This window comes from Cryptomeria japonica, chromosome 11 (genome assembly GCF_030272615.1).
Source record: "Cryptomeria japonica chromosome 11, Sugi_1.0, whole genome shotgun sequence".
NCBI classification, from domain to species: Eukaryota; Viridiplantae; Streptophyta; class Pinopsida; order Cupressales; family Cupressaceae; genus Cryptomeria; species Cryptomeria japonica.
Window position 1 is genome coordinate 667,152,346 of NC_081415.1, and position 12,921 is coordinate 667,165,266.

Consider the following 12,921-nt stretch of genomic DNA (forward strand, 5'->3'; position numbering starts at 1 on the left):
ATAAGAGATGAATGACATGTGTCATGTGTAGAAAAAGATAAATGGATTAATTAAATAAATAAAGATTTATTTAATTAATAGAAGAAGTAGGATAATTAAATAAATAAAATATTTATTTAATTTAAGAAAGGGATAATTTAAATAAATAAATGTATTTATTTAAATGAGAAATAAGGCTAGAAGAGGATAAATGAATTAATTAAATAAATAAGGATTTATTTAATTAATAGAAGAATTAGGCTTAGATAATTAAATAAATAAAATATTTATTTAATTAGATATGACAATTTTGAGTGTCTACATTTTGCCCCTCTTTGAGACAATGCGGCTTGTCGCGTTGTTTCAAAGAAAATAAGATGAACTGATACAAAGTTGCCCCAGTATGGGAATAATATGCCCCCTCGAGAGATTGGATGAAAAAGTCTGGAAAGAGTGCAGACAATCTCTCGATAAGAAAGACGAGATAGACAGGTGCCAGCAGCACAGGGTCCCAGAGAGGGACAAAGACAGGTGCAGCCAGAGGGACAGAGACAGGTGCAGCCACAGGTACCTATACAGGCACAGGGACAGGTGCAGGCAGAGGTTGAGGGACAGGCACCTGTAGAGGAGGAGCCACAGGCAGAGGCGGAGAGCGGAGACTCTGAGGAGGATGAGGTGGTGAGGCTGCGGGAGATCTGCCAGGGCCAGGCAGATGAGATTGAGGATTTGGTGCGAGAGAGGAACCACCTCAGGATCAGGGTCTGAGACACAGAGCGGGAGAGGGATCAGGCCATCCAGAGATACACAGAGGCCGAGACAGCTCTGAGGGCAGGTAGGCGAGCAGCAGAGGATGCAGGGGCAGGCTACGCATATGTTCTGCGAGCCGGAGAGGAGATCGCCTACTGGAGGGATCTATACTATGCAGTCGTGCCAGCAGATGAGCGGGCTAGGAGCTTCCATAGATCGTCGCGCACAGTGACGGCTACGGGAGGGAGCCGCAGGAGACAGGCATCCAGCGGTGGGGTCATGGGGCCTCCACCACCACCAGAGAGACAGGGGGATCCAGGGGCGGGTCCATCTATAGCTCAGACTCCGTCGAGGCGAGGCGGCTCCGAGGGAGGGAGTTCCTCATAGCTATAGTGGGCTCCCATTGTATCAGTAGATGTACCATTGTTGTATTGTAGACACCTGCGGGTGATTCTTTTGTAGCCATATGATTCTTTTGACATCATTGTATCATGACACATTTTGAGTATATATGAGAGATGATCCATTTTTTTTTGCGGCAACTATATGCATGTGTACCTTATGTGATGAAATGTTCTTATGTGATACGGATGCTTATATGATGCAATGCAATATATTTTTGTTCTTTTATGTTGTATATGTGATGCATGATGCAAATGTGAATGTATGTAATGCAAATGAATATGATAATGCAAATGAGTATTTACATAATGAAAATGTGAGATGTGCTAACATGTGTTGTATGCAGGATGTGATGCAATTGTGATATCTATATGTATGTATGAAATGCTTATATGTGGTGATGCAGGTGTAACTATATGAAATGCAAATGTTTTTGGTGTGTCATTGTACTCAGTCATGTGATAGCGGGCTACGCGGACTTGAGAAGGACGATGGAAGTCAATCAAGAAAGGGGGATGGAAGACAGAAGATATGAACGTGAAAGAGCTTCTTGTGCATTATCATCATTGAGCTTATTATGGCAAAATAGGTTATGACAATCGAGGCATTTGTTCGGCCCAGAAAGTCATTGTACCTGTTTGCATGGAGATAAGACAGTCACAAACAAGGAATGCCCCAGTTCATACTAGACTCACAGTGTCCTCATATCCTTGGACAAGTCATAGCATTACTAAAAGACAATCCACAGACAGCAAATGCAAATAGGTGACGATACCCCATCCTTGCCTTTCCTAGTCAAAGACATCCTGGAGATAGAATCTCTAGTCAAAGACATCCTCGAAAAGCTAAAAGACATGTCACCAAAAAGATAAAATCAAAAGAAAACCAAGACTCGACACCAACATCCACTGTAGTCCTCAAGTTTAGTGTCTCTTGTCACTTGTTTAAGTCTTATTCGATTGTGGTCACAATGTTCACTTTCACAAAAAGGATAGATAGCACTGAACCATATGTTGTCTGAGTCTGTTGAAAGATTTGATTTTGTTGAAGCCCCTTGTTGCTGCTGTGTCTCATTTGAAACTGACTAAATCCATGAAACTGATACTTTATTGCGGAGAAGACGAAACTTTATTGCGGATCTGCGATGCAAATGCTGCTTTATTGTGGATTGTGCGCGGATAGACTGAAGAAAGCTGGAAGAAACTATACTCCTCGAAACATCTGATGTTCTCAGTTCCACACCCATTACTAGACGTAGGAATTGGCCGTAGTCACAGATAGGATCTGATTTATTATGGATGGAAAAGGGAGTGAAAAGGGAGGGTTATGGATGGCTAACCAATCTTAGGTAGATCAATAACAAGCCATGATGGGAATGGGTAAGTTTATTATGAGTGAATAGGTTGTGAGTGTGTGCAAAGTGAAAGGATGAAAGAGAATCCTGAAGGAGGGAGGAGCAAAGTCCCTACGCATGGCGCTGGTGACCCAGTTTTCACCATGGTACTTGCCCAGGGCGCCACCGAAGTGGTTTTCACCATTGGACGAAATTATTTCTCTTTACTTTTCTCGATTTTTCAATTTTTTTGTTGTCACAAGGCGCCTGTTTGCCAGGTTTTCACCATGTAACGATTTTTTTTGTTTTTATAATTTTTTTGTATTTTTGAACTTTTTTGATTTTTTTTGTATTTTTGCATTAGGATATTCAAAAAGAGCTTATGTGTAGAACCTGCGAAGGTGCATGCTGTTGATAGGATCCTCCAAGGATTCACCTTCTGTAGTTGAGAGCTGATATGCCCCAGATCCATATGCTGCTGTAATGATGTAAGGACCAAGCCAGTTGGGTTCAAATTTGCCCTTCTTATCTCTGTCTTGCTGATTTTTGGGGTTCTCTCTGAGGACTAAGTCACCTACCTCAAATGTGCAAGGCTTGACCTTGTGATTGTAACTGCGACTCATTCGTTGTTGGTAAGCCTTGAGATGATTAAAAGCAGTGTGTCGTCGTTCCTCCAGCAGTTCTAGTTCTTGTAAGTGGGAGACCCTGTAGTCTTCATCGTTGATTATGTTTCTCAAGGAGACCCGTAAAGAAGGTAGCTCGACCTCAATAGGCAAGATGGCTTCAGCGCCGTAGACAAGTGAGTAGGGTGTAGCTCCTATAGGTGTGCGGACACTGGTACGATAGGCCCAAAGTGCGGGATTGAGTTGGACATGCCAGTTACGGCCAGCGTCGTCGACTGTCTTTTTAAGTATTTTGAGAATTGTTTTGTTAGACGCCTCAGCTTGGCCATTACCTTGGGGGTAGTATGGTGTGGAGAAATGGTGAGAGATATGGAAGCGCTCACAGAGTTCACGAACATCCTGGTTCTTGAAAGGACGCCCGTTATCGGTGATAATGGAAGTAGGAATCCCGTATCGGCAAATGATGTAGTTCAGGATGAAAGTAGCGATTTGTTTCCCAGTAACTTGTGTGAGAGGCACAGCTTCAATCCACTTTGTGAAATACTCTGTGGCTGTGATAATGAATTTATGTCCATTGGAAGAAGGAGGGTGAATCTTGCCTATGAGATCGAGTCCCCACTGACAAAAGGGCCAAGGAGATGCAAGTGGCTGTAGTTCTTGTGCTGGTGCATGTATAAGGTCTCCATGAATTTGACACTGCTTACACTTCTTGACAAACTGATATGCATCTTTTTCCATAGTAGGCCAGTAGTATCCAGTCCTGATGAGTTTCTTGGCCAAGGTAGGACCACTAGTATGCGGACCACATATCCCTTCGTGCACTTCTCGTAACGCAATCTGAGCTTCGTCACTCTCTAAACATCTAAGAAGGGTGCCATCTAGACCTCGTCGGTATAGGATATCAGCTAGGATAACGTATCGGGAGGATTGGCGAATGAAAGTGCGGCGTTGGTTGTTCGATAGATCGGGAGGTAAGATATTGTCGCGAAGGTATGTGACTATGGAACCATATAACTGGGATTCAGGACCAACAACACATATCATTTCCGTAGGAGTGATCTCATATGACGGAATCAGCAGGTTGTCAACCAGGAACTCATAGCAGGTCTCATTTTGCGGTAGATCAATGAGCGAAGCAATTGTAGCCATGGCATCAGTAGCACGATTCTGTTCTCTTGGTATCTGCTCAAACTCTATCTTTGCAAAGTGCTGTTTTAGATCATCTACCATTTGTTTGTAAGGCATTAGCTTTTCATCTTTTGTTTGATAATCATCAGTTGCTTGACGGATGACAAGTTGAGAATCCCAAAAAACACGAAGTTCTTGGATCTTCCACTGAACTGCAATTCTTAACCCAGTTGTTAATGCCTCGTATTCCGCTATATTGTTGGTGCAAGGAAATGATAAGCGGTATGACTTTGGTATAGAATCGCCTTGGGGAGTTATAAAGAGTATACCCGCTCCTGCCCCATGCTGTGTGTATGAGCCATCAAAGTATAGTTGCCATGGCTTTGCAGGTGATATTGTTAGAATGGACTCATCTGGAAATTCTGACTGTAGAGGAACATCATCTATCATGGGAGCATCTGCCAGTTGATCTGCGATGGCTTGTCCTTTTATGGCTTTTCTGTCCACATATTCAATGTCGAATTCACTCAAAATCATTACCCACTTGGCCAGTCGCCCAGTAAGTGTAGCTTTGTTGAGAAGATATTTTAGTGGATCAATTCTGGCAATCAACTTAGTCTTGTGAGTGAGCATATAATGTCGTAATTTTTGTGAAGCAAAGACCACAGCGAGACATGCACGCTCAATTGGAGTGTAGTTCAGCTCATATCCCACCAACGTGCGACTGATATAGTAGACCACTTTTTCCTTGCCGTCAGGTATTTGCTGTGCTAGGAGTGCCCCCAGTGCTGTTGGAGTAGCTGATATGTAAAGTAGCAATGGTTGATCCGGAATTGGTGGCATCAAAACTGGCGGGTTCAAAAGATAGTCTTTGAGTGCCTGAAAAGCCTGTTGACAGTTCTCATCCCATTTGAACTTGATGTTTTTGTGTAGCAGGTGCTGGAAAGGATTGCACTTATCTGCAAGTTGTGCTATGAATCTTCGTATGGACTGGAGTCTCCCTTGTAAAGACCGAAGTTGACTGATATTCTTGGGTGGCGGCATGTCCAAGATAGCCTTGACTTTTGCTGGATCAGCTTCTATTCCTCTTTTAGACACAATGAATCCTAGGAGCTTCCCGGAAGTTACTCCAAAGACACATTTCTTTGGGTTTAATCTTACCTTGTATTTTTCCAGCCTATCAAAAGCAACTGAAAGTATGTCCAAGTGTGTATTTCTGTCTATTGATTTAACCAAAAGATCGTCAACATAATCTTCCACCGTTACATGCATGAGATCATGGAAGATAGTAGTCATAGCTCGTTGATACGTGGCACTTGCATTTTTCAGCCCAAAGGGCATGACATTCCAGCAGAAGGTTCCCCATGGACAAGTAAATGATGTTTTATGTTGATCTTCAGGTGCAATCCTGATCTGATTATATCCCGAGAATCCGTCCATTAAAGATAACATCTCATGGCTTGCTGTGAGATCAACAATTAAATCAATGTTTGGTAATGGGAAATCATCCTTCGGACAAGCCTTGTTGATATCCCTGAAGTCTGTACATATTCGGATGCTGCGATCTGGTTTGCTAACCGGTACTAAGTTGGAAATCCATTCAGGATAATCAATTGGGCGTATGAATCCGACATCCAGTAATTTCTCCAGCTCTGCCTTGACTAATAATGCCACTTGTGGATGCATTTTCCTCAATTTCTGTTTTACTGGTTTTGCCCCCGGTTTGACTGTTAAATGATGCATTACTAAATCGGGGTCTAGTCCAGGCATATTAGCATAAGACCATGCGAAGTTGACTTGTCGTTCCTTAAAGAAGCTTTCTCGGCCTCTTTCTCGGCCTCTGTCAATGATTGAGCCAAAAATATGTTATGTGGAACCTCTGTTGTACCAATGTTTGTCTTTATAGTCTTCTCTACCAACATGGATGATTTTTCCTCGTATGATGATGGGAGAATGTCAAGCCTTCCATCTTCGGGCGCCTCAGAGAGGTTTTCACCCTCAAATACGTCCTTTCTTTTTACTTTTTTAGAGTCAGATAGCGCCACAGTGTGGTTTTCGCCATAAGACCCTTGTTTTGTTTTTATTTTCACATTTTTGCGACTAGAAGGCCCGACACCCTCACCAAAGTATGCCATGTTATTAAGCTCTATGGCGTATCCTGCTTTATGGTCTCCAAGAGGAAGATCATCGCGAATGCCAAGATAATCGACTATAGCTTCGTCATTTTGAAATGTATCAAGCCGTGCTGGTCCATCCTGATCCCAGTCAATGAGTTGGGGGTGAACGAGGGGAAGGTCTTTAGTGTTTTCAGAGTTCGCAAGGCTAATAGTGAAGATGTGGTTATATTCAGGTATGTCAAGATAGTCATCGAGGTCGTCAATGGCACTCTCCTCATCAGTTTCGATCGTGAGTGAGTCCAAATTATCATCACTAGTAGCACCCTCAGGGACAGGTGTCCTCATCCTATGTGATCTTGACCTAGGGCCTTGAAACGACGCTTGTGTGGGATCCTTACGGGTCGGTTCTTGACCAACTCTGAATTTCTTGTAAAACTCCTCCTCCTCTGTAGGTTCCTCTGGCTCTCTAAACGTCTCGTTGAGCTCATAGTCGCTGGAGGATTTGTCTGAACCCCATTCCCATTCGTTGGAATCTGTAGAATAGTCATCTTCTTGTTGGACTTCAGCCACTTTGACTCGCCATATCTGTTTTGTTCTTTTATTGTGAATCTTGGGATTTAGAAAACCAAGCCCCTTGGAGCGTTCCCTTCTTGTAGTTAGCTCAGGTTGTAAAGGCTCCATGACACCTTCTTTGCGTAGTCCAAGAGGACTTTTTCCATCATACCCGAATCTTTGCAGAATTTTGAAACCTTTGCCATAGTTCTCACAGGGTATTATAATTTGATCATGTGTATCCTCTTCAGCGTCCTTATATAGCATTTTATATAAATTTTCTTCCTCTAGTTCGCCCCATTTTTGAAAGACGGTAGGATCCCATTTGAGTAGCATGATGGAGATTTGCTTATTAGGATGTGGCCTCCCATATTCCTTGGGGGAGTTCATGACTTGTCGTAAGAACATTGTTTGATTCAGAGTGTATTCTCCCATGCCTTTGTCTTGAAACTTGGCTCTAAGTTCACCTTGTTTGGATGTCGAGGGCTTTAATGACTCAGGATCAATATATGCTGAAGAAGGAGTAGCCTCACGATTGCTGGGAATGATAGTCTCAGTATGTGATCTCAAGTTATTGCAATATATGAATGGATTTGGATCACCATTGACCGTTACCTCGACTCCATTATGAGGAAACTTAATGCACTGATGATATGTTGATGGGACTGCCCTCATTTCATGAATCCACGGACGTCCTAGCAATATGTTATACGTGAGATCTAGATCCAGGACTTGACAAACCACATCCTTTGTGACTGGCCCTATTCTTAGTGGTAAGATGACTGTGCCCTTGGACGAACGCTCTTCATCATCATAAGCCTTAATAGTGATTTGGTTTGTAGAATTTACAGCTTTGTCAGAATATCCCAATTGTCTAATGGTGCTCAATGTACAAATATTAAGACCTGCTCCTCCATCTATCAGGACTCGCTTTATTCGGTGTTTATGTATGAAGGCTTCAATATGTAGAGGTGCATTATGAGGCTGACTTATGGAGGCGTCATCGGCTTCTGTGAATGTGAGGGAGTGTGGAACGGATAAATATCCCACCATGGCTTGAAACTGGTCCACGTTTAGATCAGTAGGGACAGCAGTATCTCTCAAGGTTTTGTCAAGGACAACTTTATGTGCAGGAGATATATGTAAGAGCTCAAGAATAGAGATGAGTGCGGGTGTTTTTCCTAATTGCTCTACAAGGTCGTACTCAGGCTTAGTTGACGGAAGATTGGTATTCTTAGTAGAGGTACCTGGCAATGTGATCTTACCTCGACGGGTTGTAACATGACATTCAGAGGTAGATGCGGACGAAGATCCTACACCTTTTAGGACAATTTTGGGTCTTTGAGAAGGATTCTCAGGATTTTTGTTTTTGATAGTAATGGTAGAAATATGATTGTCCATTGAGATGTGATTAATAGTGGAATCATAATTGTAAGATGCTCTAGTGTAATTGGCTTGATCATCTGTGACTTTGCCTTTTCCCTTGTCATGTTTTGGGAATGGTTCCTTAAACACCTCATGCTCTTGATTAGATGAATGTCCCTCAATCTCAATATCTCCTCTGTCAATGAGATCTTGTACAATGTTTTTCAATCGATGGCAATTACTTGTCTTGTGACCCTTGCTCTTATGAAACTCGCAATATTCATCATCATTCCACCAATTTGGTTTTACCTTTGGTTCATATGGAGGAAAATCTGGGACCGTGATCACTTTGTTTGCTACAAGCTTTTTGAATACTGATTCAAGTGGTTCTCCCAATGGAGTGTACTTCCTTCGTGGTTTAGCAGCCGTTTGATTGTTCACTTGATTGTCGGTAGAACTTGAACCAGAAAAGACGAACTTTGGTCTTACTGTGTTGGCATCAACAACACCATCATTAACCGTGTTCTTGTTCTTGTTCCAAAATTTTGGTTTGTCCTTTCCTTTGAAGTCCTCTTTGTTTTCTTTGAATAGTTTGATAACTCCTTGTTCAATTAAGACCTTTTTTGTTGCTAGGCCCTTTTCAATGACATCCTTGAATGTGGACAAACAAGCTTTCCTGAGATCATAGCCAATAGCCTTGTTAACATTTTGTGTGAACATCTCCACCATTTGTTTTTGCGGGATCTCACAAGAGCATCTGCTAGCTAGGTTTCTCCATCTTTGTAAAAATGACGCGAAAGATTCTCCTTCTTTTTGTTTCGTATTGCACAAGGTAGTAACTGAGACATCTGTTTCAATGTTGTAAGAGAAATGCTGAATGAATGCCTCTGCTAAGTCGCCCCATGACTTAATACCGGGAGGTAATTGAGAAAACCATTCCATAGCTTGATCTCCTAAGCTCTGTGGGAACAACCTCATCAAGTATGTTTCTTCTGCCGCTACCTCAATGCAAGCTGTGAAGAATTGTCTTATGTGTGCCTTGGGGTCTCCTCTCCCTCTATATTTGTCGAATTTTGGTGTCACAAAGTGCGGAGGAAACGGAGGCATTGGAATGCTCTTATCAAATGGATAAGGGCATATATCTCTCATAGTATATGTGGGTTTTGATTTGCCCATGTCTTCCACTTTCTTTTGTAGATCTCTAATTTGTTGCTCCAAATTATTTTTGGGAGGAGATGGATTTCTTGTAGCATATCCCATGTTTGAAATACCCATTTGAGGAGGAGCTTGTTGCATGTATGGATGATACTGATCGTAGACATGTCCATATGGAGGTCTATATTGTTGCGACATGTATGGAGCACTTGGCATAATTTCTTGCTGAGGGACCCCATATCTGTTTTGTGCATATAAACCATATTCAATAGGCCTTTCATTTTCCATTGTGTTGCCCCCAATTTTGGCATGAGGTCTCCTTGTGTCAAAATTTTGAGGAAATCCTTGAGTATCCATTTGTCTTGGTTGACCCATATCTTGAGTATGTGTTTGAGCATAAGGCCTCCATGATGGTCTTTGAGTGTAAGTATCATGCATTTGAGCTTGTGTATGTGGGATTGCTGGTTTCTGAAGCAAAACTGATGGTGACTCCGACATCATATTATTTGGTCCTCCACTATTTGGTTGAGTTTGTTGTGAAGGTCTACTTTCCATAAGTTGAGATAAGTCAAAATCATGTGGTATTTTAGCTCCACTTTGTGCCATCATGTTTAGGAAATATTGACGATCTCTCCTCATTATCTCTTCAACCAATCTATTGAATTGAGGATCCATTATAGATTCTTGTATGTCTGCTGATAGTATTGAAGAATTGTCAACATTGTCATTGTGTGTAGCATTGTTGTTTATAGCGTTTGCACTTTCCACATTTGGATTGTGTCTATAAACATTCATGTCTGGTAATGTAGTGTGCTCAGGATTGTAGAAGACATCATTGTCATACTCATAAGAACTCATGTTTACGGATTCTTGAGCTTCTTTGACTATTCTCCTAGATTTTTGAAGACGGGTTTCAACCATGAACTAGGTGTTTGGCAATATGTGAGAGACTAGACGGAAAATGACAAGAGTATGGAAGACCAAGAGTTGTATGGAGTGTAAATGAATCTTGAGGTGTACTTGCAATGTCCAAAGTATAAGACCAAGTATGTAAGTAGTAGAGTAGGTGTGACTTCCAAAGAGAGGATAGTTTCTCTTGATGAGGTAAGCTGACCTTGACTCTAAGTAAGACCAAATGAGACCCAAAGGTAAGAAACCTTGATGAGGGACCACTTAGCAAAGTGTTGTTGTGTGTTGACAAAGTATGATGAGGACAAGCAAGTGACCTTTTGACTCAAGTTTAGACAAGTATGAATGTAAAATGAGATGTGAAGCAATGATGGACTATGTGAGACCCAAAGATAGGTTGAATGCTAGATGAAATCTGAAGAGGCAACCTAGGAAGCTCAAGTATGCCGAAACTGATTTCTTTTGTTTGTTTGACTGTTAAAATTTTTAAATCCTGACACAGACGCCTCTGTATACTTCACAGACGCGGTTTTAAGACACAGACGCTACTCTGTTTAACGCAGACGTGATTCTGAGATTTTCCTGTTGATGTTTGCTGGACTGTAACAGTTTTTGCAATTGTGGGCACAGACGCGCCTGTATACTTCACAGACGCGATTCCCAGACACAGACGTGTCTCTGTTCGACACCGACGCAGATAAAAACACAGACGCTATTCTGTACTTCATAGACGCGTTTATCCGACACAGACGCGGTTTGAACAAACACAGACGCGTTTCTGTAACCTTCGTGCAATCTTTCCTATCTGTGAAGTTGTTTTGTTGTGACCAAATCTGATTGTTCGACTGTTTTTCGTGACAAGAGGACACAGTGTTGATGACTCAATGTTTGCTAGTGTTTAGACTCCAAAATGACTCCAAGAAAGTGTGTTGTTTGATGTAAAAAGTTTTTTGCATACACTTGAAGACACAAAAGACACAATGTTTTGCTGTTTTGTCTTTGAGTGTTTGAATGTTTATCATAAGTCAAGCACAATTCTTATGGCTGGCCAAGACAATAGTTGTTGATCCCACATGGGGTTTTACCCCCGAGGCTACGCTATTCAGAGCGGATACTTAGATGCTTGACCTCACTGGCTCCACCCTCGGCACTCACTTCTCAGGTCAGCCAAGCATCAGTCCCCATGAAAACTCCCCATGGCGAACTTTGTATCTCTACTAAGAACCGTATGTGTGTGGGCCGCTACCAGAGGTCCGACCTCCTGCCCCAACAACTAGAAGGATTTGGGCCTCTAAAACAAAATGGTGCTAGTAAGGGCATCCGCTCGTGTGGCCATACATGCGGCACTTTCAGCTCTGTAAATACAGAAGGCTCCCAGCCGGTAGGGGTTACGCCCTACAAATGATCAAATAAATTTGATCAAACGGGTTTATGGGGAGACATAGTGTCGGTATGAACTAATCAGTACACGTTATTCATAGTTTTCACCATGAATACATTTGATTATAGTGGTTTGGATGAGGTGGGTTTTCCTTGCTACCACTTGGGTCGTTCTCTTCTCACTAGTAGTCCTAATGACCACACGGGAAGACAGGCCCTCTAAAGAGTAAACAAAAAGAGCCTATTGCTCAAGACACAAAAGACAATGATTCAATTTTAGTGCACCAATTGAAGTGTTTGCTAAGCTATGAAACAAGGCACACAATAAAAATTACAAAACCCTAGCTAAGGCCCTGCAACAAAATTGTTAGTAGTTTGGGTTGTTTCAAATGATAACCCCTTCCTGCAAGCACACAAGTTAGGTAAATTTTTAGAAAACCCAAAAAGACTTTGTGAAAAGGGGCCTTCAACAAAAACGTATTTGTCTCCAAAGCAAGCTGCACAAATCAGGTTAGCTAGATCTGCAAAGGTTAGCCAAAAATAAACCAGATTTGAAACCCTAAGTACAAAATCCGAAAACCCGAATCGAAAAACTTGAAAAATTTGCAAAACAGAATGCACAGACGCTGTTATACCAGACACAGACGCGTCTGTCCGACACAGACGCGGTTCTGTGATTCACAGACGCGATCACAGAACACAGACGCTTCTTTCGGCTACAGACGTGATAAGATGATGCGCAGACGCGATTCGGAATCACAGACGCGTCTTTCGGAAACCTGCAAAAATAGAAAATGACAGAAACACAGACGCGATCAAAGATATCGCAGACGCCTCTGAAATACAAAAACGCGATCCGAACACTCGCAGACGCGGAAAAAACCTAAAATGTCGTCGAAATCGTTCGATCTGCAACTTCAAAAATGCAAAATCTGCAACAAAAATGTTAAATGCAAAGGGACAAGAGTCCCACCGGGCGTGCCAAAATGTATATGGTGAAAATGGATAGCAATAAACAACAATATTGAAAGACTAAATGAATTCAACCACCAAACCCTAGCCTAACAATGAACAAAGATCCACCATAACATATGAAGATAACCTAAGACAATGCAAAATAACTCAAAATCACAAAGATTATACCATCACATGTCCACTAGGGTTTTGATCTCCATTCTTCCTATCTCCATTGATCTTGCTTGATATACTTGCTCTCAGATTTTTGTATGCA